General features: G+C 42.0%; 1 protein-coding gene across 1 annotated transcript in view; it reads left to right on the forward strand.

The window, feature by feature from the left end:
* The window catches only part of Limch1 (LIM and calponin homology domains 1), a 314,380-nt gene that overhangs the window by 150,738 nt on the left and 143,146 nt on the right, over nucleotides 1-20,496 (forward strand). The gene's annotated exons all lie outside the window — the stretch shown is intronic.

A 20,496-nucleotide genomic window follows, 5' to 3' on the forward strand; every position in this document is an offset into this window, starting at 1 on the left:
GGACCCAACTATAGCCCCAAGTATTTAGGGTAAGAGGTTTTCAAAATAAAAACATATCCTAGTAGTTCACTTGGCGGCTGCAAGGGGAAGTTTTATGCAAGCAAGCAGTTTAACAGAAACTTAGATAAGCAGTTATCTGTAGGGGGTCCTGCACAAGTAAGCAGTTTAACAGAAGCTAAGTTAGCCAGGGTAGCTTGACCTTGGGTTCCTGAAATAGAGTTGGGTAATTTTCCATGGAGTTCTCTATCAAAGAGGTCAAATTTTAGTTAAACCTAAAATGGCCTCAGTAAGAATACAAGATGGAGGAAATTGTGCTGTACCTCAAATGTGTCTGAAGACTTCCAGGTTAGTGTGTTTACATTGCCAGGGAGTTGGCAGACCACCAGCCAACTATTGATCAAGATGTCTCAGGTCTCTTGAGGAGTGTGGCTGGAGGGATTTTTTTGTGCTGAGAGAGGGGGTGAGTAGACTGTATGTTTATATATGTATACGTTTCTCTCTCTCTCTCTCTCTCTCTCTCTCTCTGTGTGTGTGTGTGTGTGTGTGTGTGTGTGTGTGTGTGTGTGTTTGTATCTATTATGTATGTGTGTCTCTGTGTATGCATGTCTCCTAATGGCTTAGTGTTGAGAAGTCAATCCAGTAAGATGGCCCAGTTACTCAACCTGAAGGTAAATAGCAATGTGTGTTTTCACATACCAATCCAGAATTACAAACACATGCAGATTCACAGAGGCATGAATAGGTGTATTTTACCTCTGGAGCTGTGGTTACAGAGAACTCAGGGGCAAAGGTGTTAAAACAAAGTAGCTGAAAACCATTTCCTGGCAAGAACTCACAGCAGACCCTGGATCCAGGTCTGTGTTCCTTCTGTAACATTGACATCTGAAGCTGCATAGTGACTGCCTGCAGATGCTTGCATTCTTCTGTAGGTGTTAGTGAGACTGTTTGCTGCTGCCAGAGAGAAAGACCCCAAATTCAGGGCTTGGCCTACCAAAGATTTTTTAAGTGTCCCTTTAGTCTGCCAGCTCATTAGCATTGCACAACCAAGTCACATCCTGATGTTCCAGTTAAGTCATTAGAGAGGATGTTGAAGGCCATTGCACACCAAGGCCTTCCTTACTGTGGGAGCTTGAAGTTTGATCTTTGGGTGGATTGACTACATGTCTATTGCATTTATTAAGTATAAAAACATGTGTAATGCAGTTTTTTTAGTTTTCTTTTTTCTTTTTACAAAATGATAATTTCACATGTCAATCCCTTCTCCCTCTCCCCTCCCCCCCCACCTTCCACCAGTCCCCTCCTCTCTCCCCCCTCCGCTCCCCATAGAGGGTAGGGCCCTCCATGGGGGAGCTCCCCAAATTCCACAACATCATTTTGTGCCGGGCCTAGGCCCTCCCCCATGTGTCCTGGCCAAGAGAGCATCCCTTCACTTGGGATGGGCTCTCAAAGTCCCTTCTTACACCAGGGAAAAATACTGATCCACTACTAGAGGCCCCATAGGGTGCCAAGGCCTCCTCGTTGACATCCACTTTCAGGGGTCTGGATCAGTCCCATGATGGCCTCCCAGACAGCAGACTGGGGGCCATGTGCTCCCCCTTGTTCAGGTCAGCTGTTTCTGTGGGATTCACCAGCCTGGTCCCGACCCCCATGATCTTCATTTCTCCCTCTCTGCAACTGGGTTCCAGAGTTCAGTTCAGTGTATATCTGTGGGCGTCTGCCTCTGCTTCCATCAGCCACTGTATGAGGGCTCTAGAATGGCATATAAAGTAGTCATCAATCTCATTTTAGGGGAAGGGCATTGAGGGTAGCTTCTCCGCCATTGCCTAGATTGTCAGTTGGTGTCATTATTGTAGATCTCTGGAAATCCCCCTAGTGCCAGATCTCTCCTCAGACCTATAATGGTTCCCTCTGTTCTGGTATCTCTCATCCTGCTCTCCTCTATTCTTCCCCCAACTCAGTCTTTCTGCTCCTCCATTTCCAACTCTCCCCTCCTCTTCTCCTCCTCTCATTCTCCCAGCTCCCTCTCCCCTACCCACATGCTCCCAATTAGCTTAGGAGATCCTGGCCCTTCCCATTCTCCAGGGACCATGCATTTTTCTCTTAGTCCTTCTTGTTCCTAGTTCCTTTGGTGAAGAGGATTGTAGGCTGGTAATCCTTTGTTCTATGTCTAAAATTCATATATGAGTGAGTACATACCATGTTTGTCTTTTGTGACTGGGTTACCTCACTCAGGATGGTTTCTTCTAATTCCATCCATTTGCCTGTGAATTTCAAGATTCCGTTGCTTTTTTCTGCTGAGTAGTACTCCATTGCATAAATGTACCACATTTTCTCTATTCATTCTTCAGTTGAGGGGCATCTAGGTTGCTTCCAAGTTCTGGCTATTATGAACAACACTGCTATGAACAAACATGGTTGAACATATGTCCTTGTTGTATGAACATGCATCATTTGGGTATATGCCCAAGAGAGGAATTGCTAGACCTTGAGGTAGACTGATTCCCATTTTCCTGAGCAACGCCATACTGATTTCCAGAGTGGTCTTACAAGTTTGCACTCCTGCCAGCAATGGAGGAGTGTTCCTTGTTCTCCACATGCTCTCCAGCATAGATTGTCATTGGTGTTTTTTATTTTAGCCATTCTGGGAGGTATAAGACGGTATCTCAGAGTTTTGAGTTGCATTTCTCTGATGGCTAAAGATTTTGAGCACTTTCTTAAATGTCTTTCAACCATTTTAGATTCTTCTGTTAGGAATTCTCTACTTAGTTCTGTGCCCCACTTTTTAATTTCATTGATTGGTATTTTGGTGGCTAGCTTCTTGAGTTCATTGTATATTTTGGAAATCAACCCTCTGTCAGATGTGGGGTTGGTGAAGATCTTTTCCCATTCTGTGGGCTGTCGTTTTGTCTTACTGTGTCCTTTGCCTTACAGAAGCTTTTCAGGTTCAGGAGGTCCCATTTATTAATTGCAGATCACAATGTCTGTGCTACTGGTGTAATGTTCAGGAAGCAGTCTCCTGTGTTAATTCGTTCAAGGGTATCTCCCACTTTCTCTTCTAGAAGGCTCAGTGTGGCTAGATTTATGTGAGATCTTTGATCCATTTGGACTTAAGTTTTGTGCATGGTGGCAGATATGGATCTATCTGTAGTCCTCTGCATGTCCAAATCCAGTTGTACCAGCACCATTTGTCGAAGATGCTATCTTTTTTCCATTGTATAGATTTAGCATCTTTGTCGAAAATCAGGTGTTCATAGGAGTGTGGATTAATATCAGGGTTTTCAATTTGATCTCATTGGTCTATCTGTCTATTTTTGTGCCAATACCAAGCTGTTTTCAGGACTATGGCTCTATAATAGAGCTTGAAGTCAGGGATGCCTCCAGAGGTTCCTTTATTGTACAGGGTTGTTTTGGCTATCCTGTTTCTTTTTTTCCATATAAAGTTGAGTATTAGGCTTTCAAGGTCTGTGAAGAACTGTGTTGGGATTTTGATGGGGATTGTGTTGAATCTATAGATTGCTTTTGGCAAGATTGCCATTTTTACTATGTTGATTCTACCTATCCAAGAGCATGGGAGATCTTTCCATTTTCTGGTATCTTCTTTAATTTCTTTCTTTAAAGACTCAAAGTTCTTGCTGTACAGGTCTTTCACTCTTTTGGTTAGCGCTACCCCAAGATGTTTTATGTTGTTTGTGGATATTGTAAAGGGTGATATTTCTCTGATTTCTTTCTCATTCTGTTTATCATCTGTATATAGTAGGGCTACTGATTTTTTTGAGTTAATTTTGTATCCTGCTACTTTGCTGAAGGTGTTTATCAGCTGTAGGAGTTCCCTGGTAGAATTTTTCAGGTCACTTATCATATCATCTGCAAATAGTGAAAGTTTGACTTCTTCCTTTCCAATTTGTATCCCCTTGATCTCCTTTTGTTGTCTTATTGCTCTAGCTAGGACTTCAAGTACAATACTGAAGAGATATGGAGAGAGTGGACAGCTTTGTCTTCTTCCTGATTTTAGAGGAATTGCTTTGAGTTTCTCTCCATTTAGTTTGATGTTGGCTGTTGGTTTGCTATATATTACTTTTATCATATTTAGATATGTTCCTGTTATTCCTGTTCTCTCCAAGATCTTTATCATGAAGGGATGCTGGATTTTTGTCAAGGGCTTTTTCAGCATCTAGTGAGATGGTATTGTAGTTTTTCTTTTGCAGTTTGTTTATATGGTGGATTACATTGATGGATTTTCGTATGTTGAACCATCCATGCATCCCTGGGATGAAGCCTTCATGATGGATGATTTTTCTGATGTGTTCTTGTGTTCGATTCACCAATATTTTGTTGAGTATTTTTGCATGAGGGATATTGGTCTGTAGTTCTCTTTTTTAGTTGTGTCTTTGTGTGGCTTAAGTACCAAGGTAATTGTAGCCTCATAAAAAGAGCTTGGTGATGTCCCTCCTGCTTCTATTGTGTGGAACTATTTGAGGAGTACTGGTATTAGCTCTTGTTTGAATTTCAGGTAGAATTCTGCAATGAAGCTATCTGGCCCTGGGCTTTTTTTTTGGTTGGAAGGCTTTTGATGACTGCTTCTATTTCATTAGGGGTTATAGGTTGATTTAAAATGCTTATCTGTTCTTGGTTTAATTTTGGCAGGTGATATCTATCCAGAAAATTGTTCATTTCCTTTAGATTTTCGAATTTTTATGGAGTACAGGTTTTCAAAGTATGACCTGATGATTCTCTGGATTTCCTCAGTGTCTGTTGTTATATCCACCTTTTCATTTCTGATTTTGTTAATTAGCATTCTCTCTCTCTCTCTCTCTCTCTCTCTCTCTCTCTCTCTCTCTCTCTCTGCCTTTTGGTTAGTTTGGATAGAGGTTTGTCTATCTTGTTGATCTTCACAAAGAGCCAACTCTTTGTTTCATTGAGTCTTTGTAATTTTTTCTAGTTTCTATTTTATTAATTTCAGCCCTCAGTTTGATTATTTTCTGGCATCTACTCTTCCAGGGTGAGTTTGCGTCTTTTTGTTCTAAAGCTTTCAGTTGTTCTGCCAATTCTCTAGTGTGGCTATTCTCCAGTTTCTTCATGTGAATACTTAGTGCTATGAACTTTCCTCTTAGCACTGCTTTCAGAGTGTTCCATAAGTTTTGGTATGTTGTGTCTACATTCTCATTGAATTCTAGGAAGTCTTTAATTTCACTTTTTATTTCTTCCTCAACCCAGGAATGGTGCAATTGGGTGTTATTCAATTTCTATGAGTTTGTAGGTTTTCTGCAGTTTGTATTGCTGTTGAATTCTAATCTTAAAGCATGGTGGCCTGATAAGATACAGGGGGTTATTTCAAGTTTTTTGTATCTGTGGAGGTTTGCTATGTTGCCAAGTATTTGTTCTATTTTAGAGAAGGTTCCATGTAGCACTGAGAAGAAGGTATATTCTTTTGTGTTTGGATGGAATGTTCTATAGATGTCTGTTAATCCCAATTGGGTCATAACTTCTGTTAGATCCTTTGTTTCTTTGTTAAGTTTCTGTCTGGTACTCCTCTCTAGTGATGAAAGAGGGGTGTTGAAGTCTCCTAATATAAGTGTGTGTGGTTTTATGTGTGGTTTGAGCTTTAGTAATGTTTCTTTTACAAATGTGGGTGCCTTCGTATTTGGGGCATAGATGTTTAGGATTGAGACTTCATCTTGATTGACTTTTCCTGTGATGAGTATGAAATGCCCTTCTTCATCTCTTTTGATTGATTTTAGTTTAAAGTCTAATTTGTTAGATATTAGGATTGCTAAACCAGCTTGTTTCTTGGGTCCATTTGATTGGAAAATCTTTTCCCAACCCTTTACTCTGAGGTAACGCCTGTCTCTCAAGTTGAGGTGTGTTTCTTGTATACAGCAGAAGGATAGATTCTGTCTTTGTATTCATTCTGTTAACCTGTATCTTTTTATAGGCAGGTTAATACCATTGACATTGAGGGATATTAATGTCCATTGATTGTTGGTTCTTGTTTGTTTTGGATTTATTGTTGGGGTGTCATTGTGTGTGGATTTTGCCCTCCTGTTTCTTTTCATGTTTGGTAAAGTTGGATTATCTATTACCTATGTTTTTGTGAGTGTAGTTATCTTTGTTGGGTTGGAGTTTTCCCTCTAGGACTTTCTGTAGTGCTGGATTTGTGGATATGTATTGTTTAAATCTGGTTTTATCATGGAACATCTTGTTTTCTCCATCTATAGTGATTGAAAGCTTTGCTGGGTACAGTAGTCTGGGTTGGCATCCATGTTCCCTTAGTGTTTGTAGGACATCTATCCTGGACCTTCTGCCTTTCAAAGTTTCTATTGAGAAGTCAGGGGTGATTTTGATAGGTCTGCCTTTATATGTTACTTGACATTTTTCCTTTGATGCTCTTAATATTTTCTCTTTATTCTGTAAGTTTGGTGTTTTATTATGTGGCAGGGGAGTTCTTTTTGTGGTCCAGTCTATTTGGTGTTCTGTAAGCTTCTTGTACTTTCATAGGCATATCCTTCTGTAGGTTGGGGAATCTTCTATGATTCTGTTGCTTATGTTTTCTGTACCTTTGAGCTGTATCTCCTCGCCTTCTTCTATACCTATTATTCTTAGATTCGGCCTTTTCACGGTGTCCCATATTTCCTGGATATTTTGTGTTAGAGATTTGTTGGACTTGAGATTTTCTTTGGTATATCTTCTAGTGAGTCTTCAACAACTGAAATTCTCTCTTCCATCTCTTGTATTCTATTGGTTATACTCATATCCTTATATCCTGATCGTTTATCCAGCCTTTGTATTTCCAGAATCCCCTCATTCTGTGTTGTTTTTATTGTTTCTAGTTCAGCTTTCATGCCTTGAACTGTTTCCAGTGGTTCCTTCACTTGTTTGGTTGTTTTTTCTTTAGATTCTTTAAGAGAATTACTTATTTCTTGAATTTTTTGTTTGCTTTTTCTCCTATTTCTTTAGAGATTTTCTTGTTTCCTCTTTAAGGGTCTTGAACATGTTCATGAAGTAGATTTTTAGGTCTGTCTCTTCTTCTTCCTCTGTGTTGTGCTTTTCAGATCTTTCTGGGGTGGATTCCCTATGTTCTGGTGGTGTCATATTGGTCTTTCTATTGAATGTGTTCTTATTCTGCCTTCTTCCCATCTCTTCTTCCATTGGGTGCAGGTAGGATCTCTCTATCTCCTCTTGTCACCTGGTGGTGTGTGTGGGCCAAGACTTCAATGTCTGCGGATATGGATGCTGTTGCCTCTCCTGGTAGTCTCCTCACTACCAGAGGTTGGGGCGGCAGAGGAGGAAGGAAGAGTGAGGTATTTCCAGACTCAGGGAGGTCCTTTCTGTCTGGGCGGGTCTACTCTATGCAGCTGCAGGCACAGAGAGATCCTGGGTGATGGGGACCTTGGGCAGGAGTAGGGCTCAGGAGAGGTCAAGGAGTTCTTAGAGCTATCTTAAAGTATTCATTTGATTTTGCATCTGAGACCACAGGAATGAGACTGGTTGAGGGAAAAAAGCTTACAGATGGAAAGACATTGTAGTTACATCTATTTTATAGATGGGGACATGAGGGTATCTAGTGGGGGAGTTATTTGCCCCAGATTAGACAAACTAAAATCTGAGATGTGTGCTGAATCCTAGCCACTCTTCTGTCACCTAGCCAAGTGTTCCCAGTCGAAGATGGGGCAGATTCTTGCTAGATTATCTGAATTCTTTAAGCAAGAGGAAAGACAAAGTCTACCCTACCATCTAGTCCCCTTAACCTTAAACCACTCAGAAATGATTTTTTTTGCATAAGGAATGTGTTTTTCTCTGACCAAAGATACTATTTCAAATATGGGTAGAGATGAGCTTCCGAGAGTGGATGAAATGGAAGTTTCTGGGAACTTTGTGGACTTCTGGGAACTTCCAGAAGGCTTCTGTGGAGTGGTTGATGTCTTTGAGGGAGATCAGAGCAGGGGGACTGATGAAAGGGCTGTGGAGATTTTCAGGCTGTAAGATGACCAAACGCTTTATTTTAGACCAAAGGAGGTCTTGTGAAGCTGTTGAAAGCAGGTGTGAAAAGCTTTATGCAAACTTCATCTTTTTACGAAAAGGACAAAATAGTAAACTTGGGCCCCAGGTGTTGGGGTGACCACCAGCCAATGAGAGGTCTCCCCCAGAACCTACTCTGAGATAAGTTCCCATGTGCCAGCCCACTCTTATGAAAACCTTATCTTTGGGGTGGATAGGCTATCACTTCTCTCAGCATTTCTAGCTTTCACCCTCCTCCAACAGTTTATCTCACGAGCCAGTTCAGAGAAGGCTCACAAAAATTTCTCTTCTTTGTTCCTGTCTCTATTCCAATTAAAGTCATTACTTTCATCCACAAGGAAGGCAAAGTAGACAGTGAGGAGAACCAGGGTGTAGCTATCACAGCATTTACACTCACATATTAAATGTCTGTTCTGTGCCAGGTCCAGCACCTCATTGGCTTCGTACTCTTTGCATTCATACTGAGATGCTTGCTGGACCATGGCTGGATCTCAGGAACCACACTGCTCATTAAGTCTTATTCACTCTCCTCTCCAGTTAATAAGAGACACGGTTGGAATTTAAAGCTGGGCCCACCGAGTTTCGGGTAATGTGATTTTCTGCTGTATCACGCTGTCTCCTTCAGACCTCATCACGTAGACCTGAATGCAATACTTCCAAACGTTTGTTTGGAAGCCTTGACATCCAAGGAGACCTCACATGGTTTTAGAAGACCACCACCCTTCTTGTTTCAGATGTGTTCACTTAATGAATTCAAGGCAGGGGATTGTGGACCCTAAATGAAGTGTTTCTGCCAGCTCTATTAAATCAAGCTCCATGTGGCCACACCCCAGGAATCGAAGTCAGTGAAGTGTAGTCTGACAACCCATAATAAGAAAGCATTAAAAATATCTTTGCTAGGGCCTAGAGAGGTAGCTGATGGTTAAGAGCAATTTCTGCTCTTATAGAGAATCCTGATTAGGCTCCCAGCATCCACAAGTGGCTTACAACTGGCTATAACTCCAGTTCTAGGGGAGCTGGCCCCTCTTCTGGCCTCCACAGACACTAGGCTTGTACATGGTGCACATACATACTAGCAGGCAAATACTCATACACATAAAATGGTATTTTTGAGTATCAGAAGTTTGGCTAACACTTCTTGAAAAATCATGATTCCACTTACAGCATACAACAAAACTTCCTAAAATGACATCTTCCTTTTCCTCTCTGTATGCTCACACGTGTGCATGTACACACACTCACTCACATACACACACAGAGTCTATCTCATACACACATGTATTTCATGTACACCAGTTCCCTTTAAGCATTTCCCTACCAGCAACTAAAACTGCACAGACTCATACTGTACCAGATCTTGTCTTTTTTCTTTCTTATCCTTTTTTTTCTGATGTAACCAAAGACTAGCCTTTTCCAGTGCCAAACACCCTATCTAGCTAGAGCTGCCCTCACGAAGATTCTAATTTGGGGCAACAAAGACCTAAGGACACGGAGACCTAGCATTCCCACTCTAGATGGAGAAGGAGATGAGGTTTGGAACCTGGTGTCTTGTGCCTACAGCTCTGCTCTTGGGGATCACTGCATGATGCAGTTGGGCAACCCTGGTGGTAGGGCTCTCTGTGGGTGAGACAAGTGAGAACTGGTAGCTGGATGTTCTATGTGAAGGAAGCATTGTTTCACTGAGGGAAGTGAATAGATCTTGTGGAGTATCTCAGCCAGATCTGAATTTCGTGACACATCTCCTTTTATCCTCATCCCTGGCACAGTATGAGAAGCCTTGCTTGTGTTCCCACATGGTACACAGAAAGAATGCTCAATGTATTGCTGTCAAGGTTGGTGCCAAGGCCAAGCTGCAGTCAGGATGGTTGTTAGCAAGAGTACAGACTGTAGGGGGCGGGCAGGAAATCAACAAAAAAGTGAGTTTTTTTTTTTTTTTTTTGATACATTCAGCCCTGTGTTTAGTAGAATAGTGGAACCTGAATTGGGGAGAAGAGTAGTTTATATAATGTCTTCCAGGTTGTTTCTGGCTGTGTGCTGGTTGTGTGTAACAGTCTCCACAATTAGCTTGTAAACACACAGAGCATTCTGAGCCTCATCTTTTCCTATACTTTTATAAAGCTGTCAGATGAATATGAAATGGAACCCAAGCACTGGATAATAGAGGCTTTTTAGGCTCTTCTCGGGTTATGTTAGAGTCCAAGTTTCTCTCTCACATCCATGATTCTTCAGGAACCAGACCAACCCAAAAGACATGGCTACATAATGACTATGCAAACATGGCCTGTCAAATGGTGACAGCCTTTCTCCACAGTGAGTTAGATGGGTCAAAGGAGCATTCTGATGACCAGTGAAGCAGAGGATACTCTAAGAGTCTGCTTGTCACTGGGGTGAAAGAATTGTACATACACTCACCAACTGTTTAGGTCCACTTTTTTCTTTCTTTTTTAATTTACCATAGTGTAAAAGTAATGCTCATTCAGTAGAAGCTGCACTTTGATCTTTTCCTGGAATGATGATGTATAGTACGACATTCTAAGGGCAAACAACATACACTACTGTTTGCTGTATATACAACTTGTGTGTGTTCACTAGAATGCTCCGATCAGACTGACACATTAGTGTCCTTGTCCAGTTCTGGGCAGAAGTTTTGAAAAGTTTTGTTTCTTATACTTATCCTGTACTTATGACCTTTCTTTGGGTTTTTTACTTGGAGAGTTAATTAGTTATCCAGTGCTGTGTAACAAATTGACTACCCAACTTCATAGATAAACCTCACAACAATGGTTATCATATCGTTCCCACGGGCTAGGAGTCTGAGCAAAGCTTAGGGAAGTTGCTTAAAAGGAGAATGGGGGATATGGAGAGTGGGAAGGAAGGAGAGAGAGAGAGAGAGAGAGAGAGAGAGAGAGAGAGAGAGAGAGAGAGAGAGAGAAAAGAAGAAGAGAGGGAGAATGAGAGACAGCACAACACTCCAGGCAGAAGTCACAGTCCTTTATACCTTAATCTCTGATGTGGCATTTCATTACTTCTGCCATACTCATTTAAGTAAAAGCAAGTCACTGGATCCAGCCCTCCGTTCAACAAAGGAGCTTGTGTAAGGGCTCCAATACCAGGAGTGATCCCTGGGTGCCTTCAGACTTCCGTGTCACAGGGGATGAAATTGTTGTACATATACTCTCCAGCTGGCTTGGTTCAAATGTTTTGACTTTACTATGATGCAAAGTGATGCCCATTCAGTGGAATCTACTTTTTATCTTTTCCTGGACTGGTGGTGTGCAGTATGACATTCTAAATCCTGACAGTGGCAGGGGCCATAGTTTCCAGTGAGTCACACATGTGTAAGAGTAAACAACATACACTACTGTGCCCTGTGTCCCTGGGTGTGATGTTTGGTGGGGTAGATGTGTTAATTGAATTTTCAACTTATGATGTGTTTGTCAGGACTCATCCCCATTGTAAACCTAGAAGCATCTCTACTGACCTGCAGATCACTCCTTCTTCTGAAGACATGTCCCTAAGGTCATAGGACTTTAAAGATTACAGTTTCCTGAGACAGTCTCTCTTGTATGACATCCAACTTGTTTCCTCACTTTGTTTTTTGCTTTGTTTTCTTTTGTTTTTGTTTTTTTGTACCTTGCACCAAAAGAGATGGTTTGTTTTCTCTGGCCTTCCAAATGAGAATCCACTTCTGACATTAGACATAACCTATAACTTTTAGGGGATCTCCTTCTAGGAGGCAAATAAGTAAGTCTAACATTGGGGCAACTGTAGAATGCTAAAGAAGTCTAATATGCAGTGATGAACAAGGAAGGTGTGTTGACTTGAGGTCAAAGCCTGATTTGGAAGGTGAGGTGCCACTAAGACTCCCATGAACATAAAGTGCATTGGCATTGTGGAAAGGATGCTCTTCTTAGGAATGTAGAAGGTCAAGCCAGAAGAGCTTAGATGCTGTCCGTGAGTGGCCACTCTTTCCATATGACTGTATGTAGAGCTAAGGGTCTCCAAGCCAAGTCAGTGTTTTAGAAAGGCTACACTAAGGCCAGAAATGCCATGTACATAGAGTTGGTCTCATTTTCCCTGCATTGGGACCCATTGAAAGCAAAGGACTTCTGTGTTGTAGATAACTCTGCAGGTATGTGGCTAGCCAGCTTTCTATCACCATGACAAAACACCTGAGATGAAAAACCTACAGGAAAAAAAGGGTTTTTTTTGTGGTTTGTTTTTACAGATTTCAGTCCAAGGTCATTGGACTCTGTTGCTTTGGGCTTGGCAGGAGGCAGGGTTAATGGAAGTAGGAATGTATGGCAGAAGAGACTCCTATCCTCATGGCAGGCATGAAGGAAACAGGCAGAGAAGAGACTGGAGAAAGCATATCGTCCAATAAAACATTCCTAGTGGCCTATCTCCTCCCACTGGGCACGCCTTGTAATAGCCGATTCAGCTGTGACTTCGTCAATGTATAAGTTTGCATACTAATGATCCAGTCACTTCTCAGGGTCCTACTCTTAATACTGCTGCGCTGGGGACCAAGCTTTTCACACATGAACTTTGGGAAGACATTTCAGATTTAAACACTAACAATGTGGGAAGCCAGTGATGGGAAGAAACCAGGAATAAAATCAGTTGATTAGGAGACAAGAAATCCAAATGAGAGATGATACACATCTAATTCTAGACGAAGGCCAGGGGGAATGAACATGGGAAGATAGAATTTGTCTCCAAATGCAATAAGCCATCATTTTTATAAGACATACTGCCTTTAGGAGTCTAGCTAATAAAAACCACCTGCCAGTTCAATTATGACACAATGCTAAGGCACCAGCAATGGAAAGAGGCAACTTTATTTCAGATGTTAAAAATATGTACATGTTGGACCTGGTAAGACACAATAAATAATGCTAGGAAGATGACATCCATGTTTGGACCTGAGCACTTGGAAGATGCTAATGCCATTAATAGGGATCATGGGAGCAGGGGAATGGGAAATGGGTTCCAAGAACAAAGATCAGTTCTGTTTTGGCCGTACTGACTTGGCTATCTCTAAGAGACAGTCATGAGCAGCTGTCTGGCAGAGCAAAGGACATGTTGGGTTGGAACTCAAGGGGGATATGACAAAATTTGGATTTAGTTAATGAATGAAAACTTTTGATATTAAATCTTTATGTTTAAGTATGGTCAAAAAGCAAATCATCTCTTGTTGTATAATAACAAGCTTTGAATTTTCCCCCACCTCCAACTATAGTCTTGTCTTTAGGTGTGCTTAAGCAGTACTGAGACTACTCAAGGAAAAGGAGAGAGACAAAGGGGACTTTAAGCCACAGGAGGAGTCATTGTTTGTTTGAGTTAGATTTGAAGTCAGGACCAATGGAGACTTTGAAAGTCCTTTGTCTAATTGACTGACAGCTTGTTAGGTAAGCTCCATCAGGCTCATGCTCTAAGCCTTTCTCTTATTCCTTGCTTTTTACCGTTAGTACCAGGTGAGTGTCAGTTTGCTCTACTGCTGTAACAAGTGACACACACTAGGGGGCTTGAGCAACAGCATCATGTTTTTTCACAGTTTTGGAGGAATGTGAAAGTCCAAGATCCAGGTGCAATGAGGCCTGGTTTCTTCTGAGCCTTTTTCTCTACTGTGGACATGGCCATCTTTTGCATTGTTACATGCTTGTCTGTGTCTGCATTTCCACTTTTTATGGGGACACCATCACAGCTTGGCTTAGGTTTCACTGAGATGATCTGCTACAATTTAAAGACCTCTTTAAAGTCAAATACAGTCAAATTCTGAGTTGTGTGTGTGTGTGTGTGTGTGTGGCGTGGGTGGGTGGGGTCTACAATTTAACTCATCACAGTGGGTAAGCCAGCCAGCCACCTAACCTTTTACTCACACACACTATGAATGACTAGAGTCTCTTGCTGATGTGTAATGGCCTCCTCATGCACTATAAATTACTTTCCAAACTTGTTTCCACGATTGTTTGTGTTCCTACAAGGTGGGAGTTATAGATAGAAATTCTGTAAGCTTTTTTATCCTTCCTCTTAAGTTTTTTTCTTCTTCCTGTTTCTGGGGGAAGAAAAAAGAAACCTTTCTTTGAAGAAAGAGCCCAGTTGTTTTCCCTTATCTTTCACTGGGCAGAGTTCAGCAGCTTATGACATTACATCACTTCCTTGCTTTCCCCTCTTGGGAATAAAATCTTTAATTAGGACCTGTGAGGAAAAATATATGAGAGCAGGAACACATATTCACAGCTTACATAGAGAAATTTCCATGGCACTAGTTCTTACCATAGACTTCCAACTTGAGTTGGGGGGGGGTGGTTCTATAGTTTGACAAGAAAAAAAAAATGTCCCTACACCAGTGAACAGTAGGCCATACTTGTCTGAAACAACATTGCTCTTCCCAGTGTGCCTTCCTCTGAGACTGTGTTTGCAGGAAGTTTGTCTTGGCAAGCATTTCAAAAAGAATCTTGAGACACCTACCTGGCAATTAACTGGCTTCCCGCTAGCATGGTTCCACATTCATCTAAAAATGGAGGTGAATGTTAGTTTCTGTTACTCTTGTCCTCTCAACAGGGTAAAATACAGGGTGACTAAGTAAAGGCCTCGATACTGAACTGGTGTTTTCAAAGTTCTATTTTTCTTACCTTAAAGCTTCTGTTTGACTTTCATATAAAGCTTTAAAAAATATGATGACTGATAGGCATGGTGGCACAGACCTATAGTCCTTATTCAAGGAATGGAAGCTGGAGGATCATTGGAAACCAGGAGTTAAAGACCAGCCTGGAAAAGTGAGACAGCCATTCCCCACTCCCACAAAAAGTAAAAAACAAAACAAAACAACAACAAAAAAACAAAATAAAAGCAGCATGGATGATACAATATTGTAAAATAGTATTTAACCTTAATGGGTCTCCTTACAAGGCTAGGCATGAGGGAAAAAACAGCAAAGTCAAGTAGAAAACATTCTAGAAGGTACCTGAGCAGAGCTCTTCACAATTGCCAAGGTCATAAGGAATAGGGCAAGTTTCAAAAACAGAAAGTCCTGAGAAAGCTAAGGAGACATGCTGACAATGTAATGTGCTGGCCTAGGTGATATCAAAGAGCTGAGAAAGAACATTAGGGAAAATGAAGGAAATACGAGAGAAACAGAGTTTGGTTCACAGCATTCTCTGCATGCATCTTTTCACCAGCTGGTACAGATGCTCCCAAGCACTGAGATTCAGGGTCTGGGTTCTACTGTCACTCTTCTATTTTTGCAAATTTTCTGTAAATTTAAAAACTCTGTCAAGTAAAGATTTTACCTAAAAATTAGAGTAAATGACAATAACAATAGAGGAGGGCACAATGGAAGGAAACAGTGAAAGGTCCAGGAAACACAGAAGTTATTAATAAATGTTACAAGCCAGCCTACCCGATGATATATTAGTGTCAATAAATGGCAGGATACCAGAGAGTCTGCTGGCCTATCAATCTAATAAACTTTTATAAGTGATGGATTGGTTGTAAACACTGTGTTTTATGGCACCTGAAAATTCCAAACAGTAAATCCATGCATGGTATTTCTGCTCACATATTTCAGGACCCTGTTTTTAGAATCTGCACAAAGAAATATTTCATGCCCTTTATGGAGTTTTAATAAAAAACAACAGGTGGAAAATGGATTCTGCAGTAGCATGAGCGACTATAACCATAAATACTGGTATCTCAGAATTACACCAGCAGAGACTGTAAACACATTAATCACCCAACAGCGCTGGATTCCACTCTCAGATGTCATCTCAGTTTCAAGCACAGAGATTAAATGCCTCCATTTAAATTCAAAACACTGAATGGATATGATGATCTTTTATGTTCATGGGGATTCACAGAGCTCGTGTGATAGTTTCCTCATCTATAAAATGGAGCTAATAAATCTCCTCTCGGCATTGTGGGACCAAGCAAACTGACACACATTAAATGTATAAGATGATGGTGGATGGTATGTAGTATGTTTTCAGTAAACCATAGCAGTGCTTATTACTTACTAGGCTTCTGTTTACTTTCATGGATGCAGGACTAGGAGCCATCTAACTGTTTAACAACTCTACTCTTTTAGAAATGGGGAAACTGACATGCAGAAGGTGGTAACTGGCTCAGGACCCCACAGCTGGTTTGTCTCAGAGTTGGAACTCGAGCCTTGTGCCCTGAGACACACTTCTTTCTGTCCAGTTCCAGAATGGCTGACAGTATTGCAAGCCTACTGTGTGTTGGAAGTATTGCAAGCCTACTGTGTGTTGGAGACTGTCGCCATGTTGTCTTGCAGAAATGTGTCTGGGTCTCTGGAGCTCCAGGGACATTCCCCCTGTTGCTCTGAGGGAGCAGGATCCCGCCTCCCTTCCCAATAGGTGTGGCAATCAGCTCTCTAGCACTTCATTCTCTTTCCCTGCCTCAGCATTTCAGCTCTTGCAGCCTGCTCTGCTCAAGCATGGCCCTGCGGTGGTGAGGATTTTGCTGGGCAAGAGAATGTAGGGGCATCTGGGCTGCTGTGAGAGGCTCCCTGGACGGGAGCTGCACCTCCCATCTCCCTGTGTGTGGGGGTCTGCTGGAGCTCAAGGCAGAATATGAGGACATGCTGGGGTGAGTAAGATCCCTTATTGCAAAGCATATGTGATGTGTGTTCAGGGGAGAAGGAAGGAGGCTATGTCGGTTTTTATGTTTAGTTTAAAACATTACTCTTTATGACTAAGGCTAAAGTAATCCCAAGATCAATTTCCTATCACTTAGCCCTTGATACGGATTTTTACTTTTTGCCCCCTTCCCCTCCCACCAGTTGTTTTAAATAGGCTTTATCTACTAAGCAGAATATTGTCTTTTCCTTTATGGGTATATAGCTAAAGGCACATATTAATTTGTCAAGCTCAAGAGGAGGTTAAGAATTTCGTGAATGAGAAGCAACCCTGCAGTATTTTGAAGACTGATGCCCTCACAACGTCATTCCTGACAGCACCTGGTGTCATAGAGGTGTGACTACATACCTAGGAGGTACCTCTCACTAGGACCTCTCTCACACTGTGCTCTTGTCTCAATTGCCCCCTTTGCATTGTGAAAATCTCCTCTCCTGGCAACAAAGAGAGAAATAATCAGGGAGAAAGGTGGGCAGGGAGGAAGAGGCAGTGGTTCTGGATTCAAGGGCTAAATAACCAGCCTTACCCACTGGTCCTTGTCCATCACAATCTATATTTATAGCAGGCAAAGAAAGGACAGGGATTATTCCTGGGCAGTCTTCTAATAAAATCCTGTCAAAGCTGTCCGAACACTGATGACATCATGGCACTGCTTATCAAGGGAAGGAAATATCCCATCATCAAATTTATGGGACTGGATCAAAAACCAAATTGACACAGCTTCACGAATCCCCGTGGCAAAATGATTCATCTTCATAGAGTTGGAAAATCTATTTTTATCACCTTTATTCTGCCAACTCCTTGTTTTTATTCTCTCTCTGAACTACTGTGATATCCTTCATGGTGCCGAGTAAACCAAATGTCTCCTGAGTCTAACTGTTCTCACTGGACCATTCCAGCCTGGGCTGATTCAGAAGCCAGGGGAGAAGGGAATTGTTCCACACTGTGTAGGTGGGGACTACCAGAGGTTGCAAATTTCTGCTGCTGCCTGGGACCTTGGAGTCTGCCTAGGGTATGAGCCACACTCTGCAACTTGCATTCTCTGCAGGTGTGTTGAGTGTTATGGATGGCTGTAAGTCTTCCAGCTTGGATAAAGAAGGGACAAGAATACACCTCTCTTTCAGGCCTCCCTCCATATTTGACTGGGAAGGAGGGCACACAAAGGGTACCATACTTTTTTCTCCTCCCTCCTGACTTCATGCTATACATTTCCCGGTGTTCCTTCATGTCCCTAGCTATCCCTCCAGTATCTTGCATGCCACCAAATGGTTCTTAGAGAGTCCTCAGACATGTTAAAGGAGTGGGATTGTTTCCTTTAAAGACATGGAAAAGAATTGCTTTCTGGGCTCCCTTGAATAGCATATTCAGCAGCCGTTCTGGATAACAAGACATGACTAAAGAAGCAGTGAGAGTGTGGCAACTTAGGGCTAAAGCTCATGCCACTTGGGCATTTTCAGCACCTGGGAAGACAGTAGATATTCAATAGGTATGTGCTGAACGAATACAATCCATTCCCCATGACCCCCAAACTTCTTAAAAATCCATCTTTCAGAGGCAGTGGTATGTTTTGTTAGCAGCTGACATTCTGTAGTCAGTTGGCCTAATCTGAAACCCTGAAGTTTTGCCTGTGTATTCTAGCAGATTCCTTAATCATTTGAAGCCTGTAAAATGGGCTTGACAACTGCCTTATTGGTTTTTCTGCAAAAGCAGGAAAAGAAGAAAGGAAAGTAAAAGGAAGAGAATAAGGAGAGACAAGAGGAAGGGGAGAGGAGTAAGGGAGTAAGAAGAGGTGACAGAGGAGGATTGATCAATGAGATGAATTTGGAGTCCTTTGAGATCTGGGTTCTCAAGATTAAGTGTGTGTGTGTGTGTGTGTGTGTGTGTGTGTGTGTGTGTGTGTGTGTGTGTGTGTGTGTCTGAGAGAGAGAGAGAGAATGTGGTGTGTGTTTATGTGTGAGTGTACATGCATTGAGTGTGTGTGTGTGTGTGTGTGTGTGTGTGTGTGTGTGTGTGTGTATTCCTTCTCATCGTTCCTGAATTCTGACTGCACTTCTGCTTCATCAAGGTACTAAAGCAGATGTCAGGTGGTCAGTGTTGGAACCAGCCATCTCAAGTTTTATCCCAATAGATACTGCTGTCTAAACTCCGAAGGGTGTATCAGACTGTAGGGTGCCAGCAACTAATCAGACCAAGAAACTCAGCTCCATGCCCCTTTTCCTGGTGCTTTAGAAGGGAATGCCCAGTAGATCTAGGAGGACAATGTTTCTGTACTCATTCCTAAGCAGCTGTAAGGTGAAGCAGGGAGGGTTGTCTATGTATAGAGCAGCATACCAAATTGTTCTGAAAATCGATACACAGGAGAGATAAGGATGAGCCCTAGGTAATTGGTCCCAAGGGTCCCAAGACTCCTAAGGCCCAGCTTTGATCAGATGGCTTGATGAATGCCAGACTCCATGGCTTTTGATACTACATTGGTAATCGAGCTTGTATTTGGTTCCTTACAGAGCCCAGAGCCTCACATCTCTTGGGTATGTGAGAAGTCCGAAGTTTTACCTGACTTCTCCAATCTGTAGAACATCTACTTTAGTATGGCCTGTCCTTTTGACATTGAACACCTTCAACAATGACCTGTACTTGCCCTTGACCCCATTCCCTCCTTCTTTGTGAATGTTTTATTCCTAGATATGGGAGAGCTCTGAATTTCAGAGTGTGCTGGTTAATTTTCACTCTGCTTTCTTTCTGGAAGCTGGATGGGTTCCTGGGCTCTGTTTTCTGTAAGTAGTCATTTCTTCCACAGCAGCCATCTGCAAGGAGCTGGAGGTTACGAAATGACTGGGGCATGTTTTACATGGCTATATTCAGTCTCTTCTCTTTGGTTCCCATGTAAGTTTTGGCAGGGATTTCTACAGTCATTTCTGAGGGAGGTGCTGGAGAATGCTATTGGTAAACAGCCCCCTGGCTGTTGTTGGCTGTCCTTACAAATACCATAAAGAGTACATCTTGAAAAGTTGCTGTGGTTTCCCTGCCTCTCCAAGGGCTGAACCCTGGGCTGACCACTGAAACCCTGACCTCAGCCATATTTGTGGAATGAGCAGTGGCCTGGAATTGCTCTGCTTTCCCTGGCTTCTTCTTGACATCTCTGGGCCACAACACAGCTCTGGTTGAGTCACTTTACCCTCATTATATGTCTTAGGATTTTCACTCCAGCCCAGATTCTGCTGGAATCATTTTTGATAGAATTTTATTTTGACTTCCTTGTTCAGGTTCAATTTTATCTAACCAGCCTAGAAGTTTCCAATGTATTGATTTTTATCCACACTGCTGCTTCTACATTTTCACTTAAAAACGTGGATAAGCTTAAGATATATATTCATGGATGTGTGTTTACCTGTACACACATGGGACTGATGCTAGGGGCTTCTCTGCTCAAATTATCTGCCCTCCCACCCATCTACCTATATACCTACCTACTTATCTGCTATCAACTTTTAGGAAGAAAAAATACCTATAGGAAAAAGTGATATGAGTAGAATGGTAAGAAAGAAAAGTGGGAAATAGTAAGAGGGGAGAGAGAAAGAAAGGAATGGATGGGAAGGGAGGACGGAAAGAAGGGGTCAGAGAGAAGAAAGGAAGGAAAAGTTGGCTGTTCCTTTCCCTCACCTCCCCCTTAAACACCCCTGCTGTTTTCTGACGTTGACCCTGTTCTCTTCCCTCAAATAAATTCATCTTCTGTTCTCTTAAAATAAACATACACAGGGCTTTCTCCACCTCATCATTTTGCAGGCATCACATCCTGTCTCACTTTGAGGGATACTACTCTGCA

Source organism: Cricetulus griseus (assembly GCF_003668045.3).
Source record: "Cricetulus griseus strain 17A/GY chromosome 1 unlocalized genomic scaffold, alternate assembly CriGri-PICRH-1.0 chr1_1, whole genome shotgun sequence".
Classification (NCBI taxonomy): domain Eukaryota; kingdom Metazoa; phylum Chordata; class Mammalia; order Rodentia; family Cricetidae; genus Cricetulus; species Cricetulus griseus.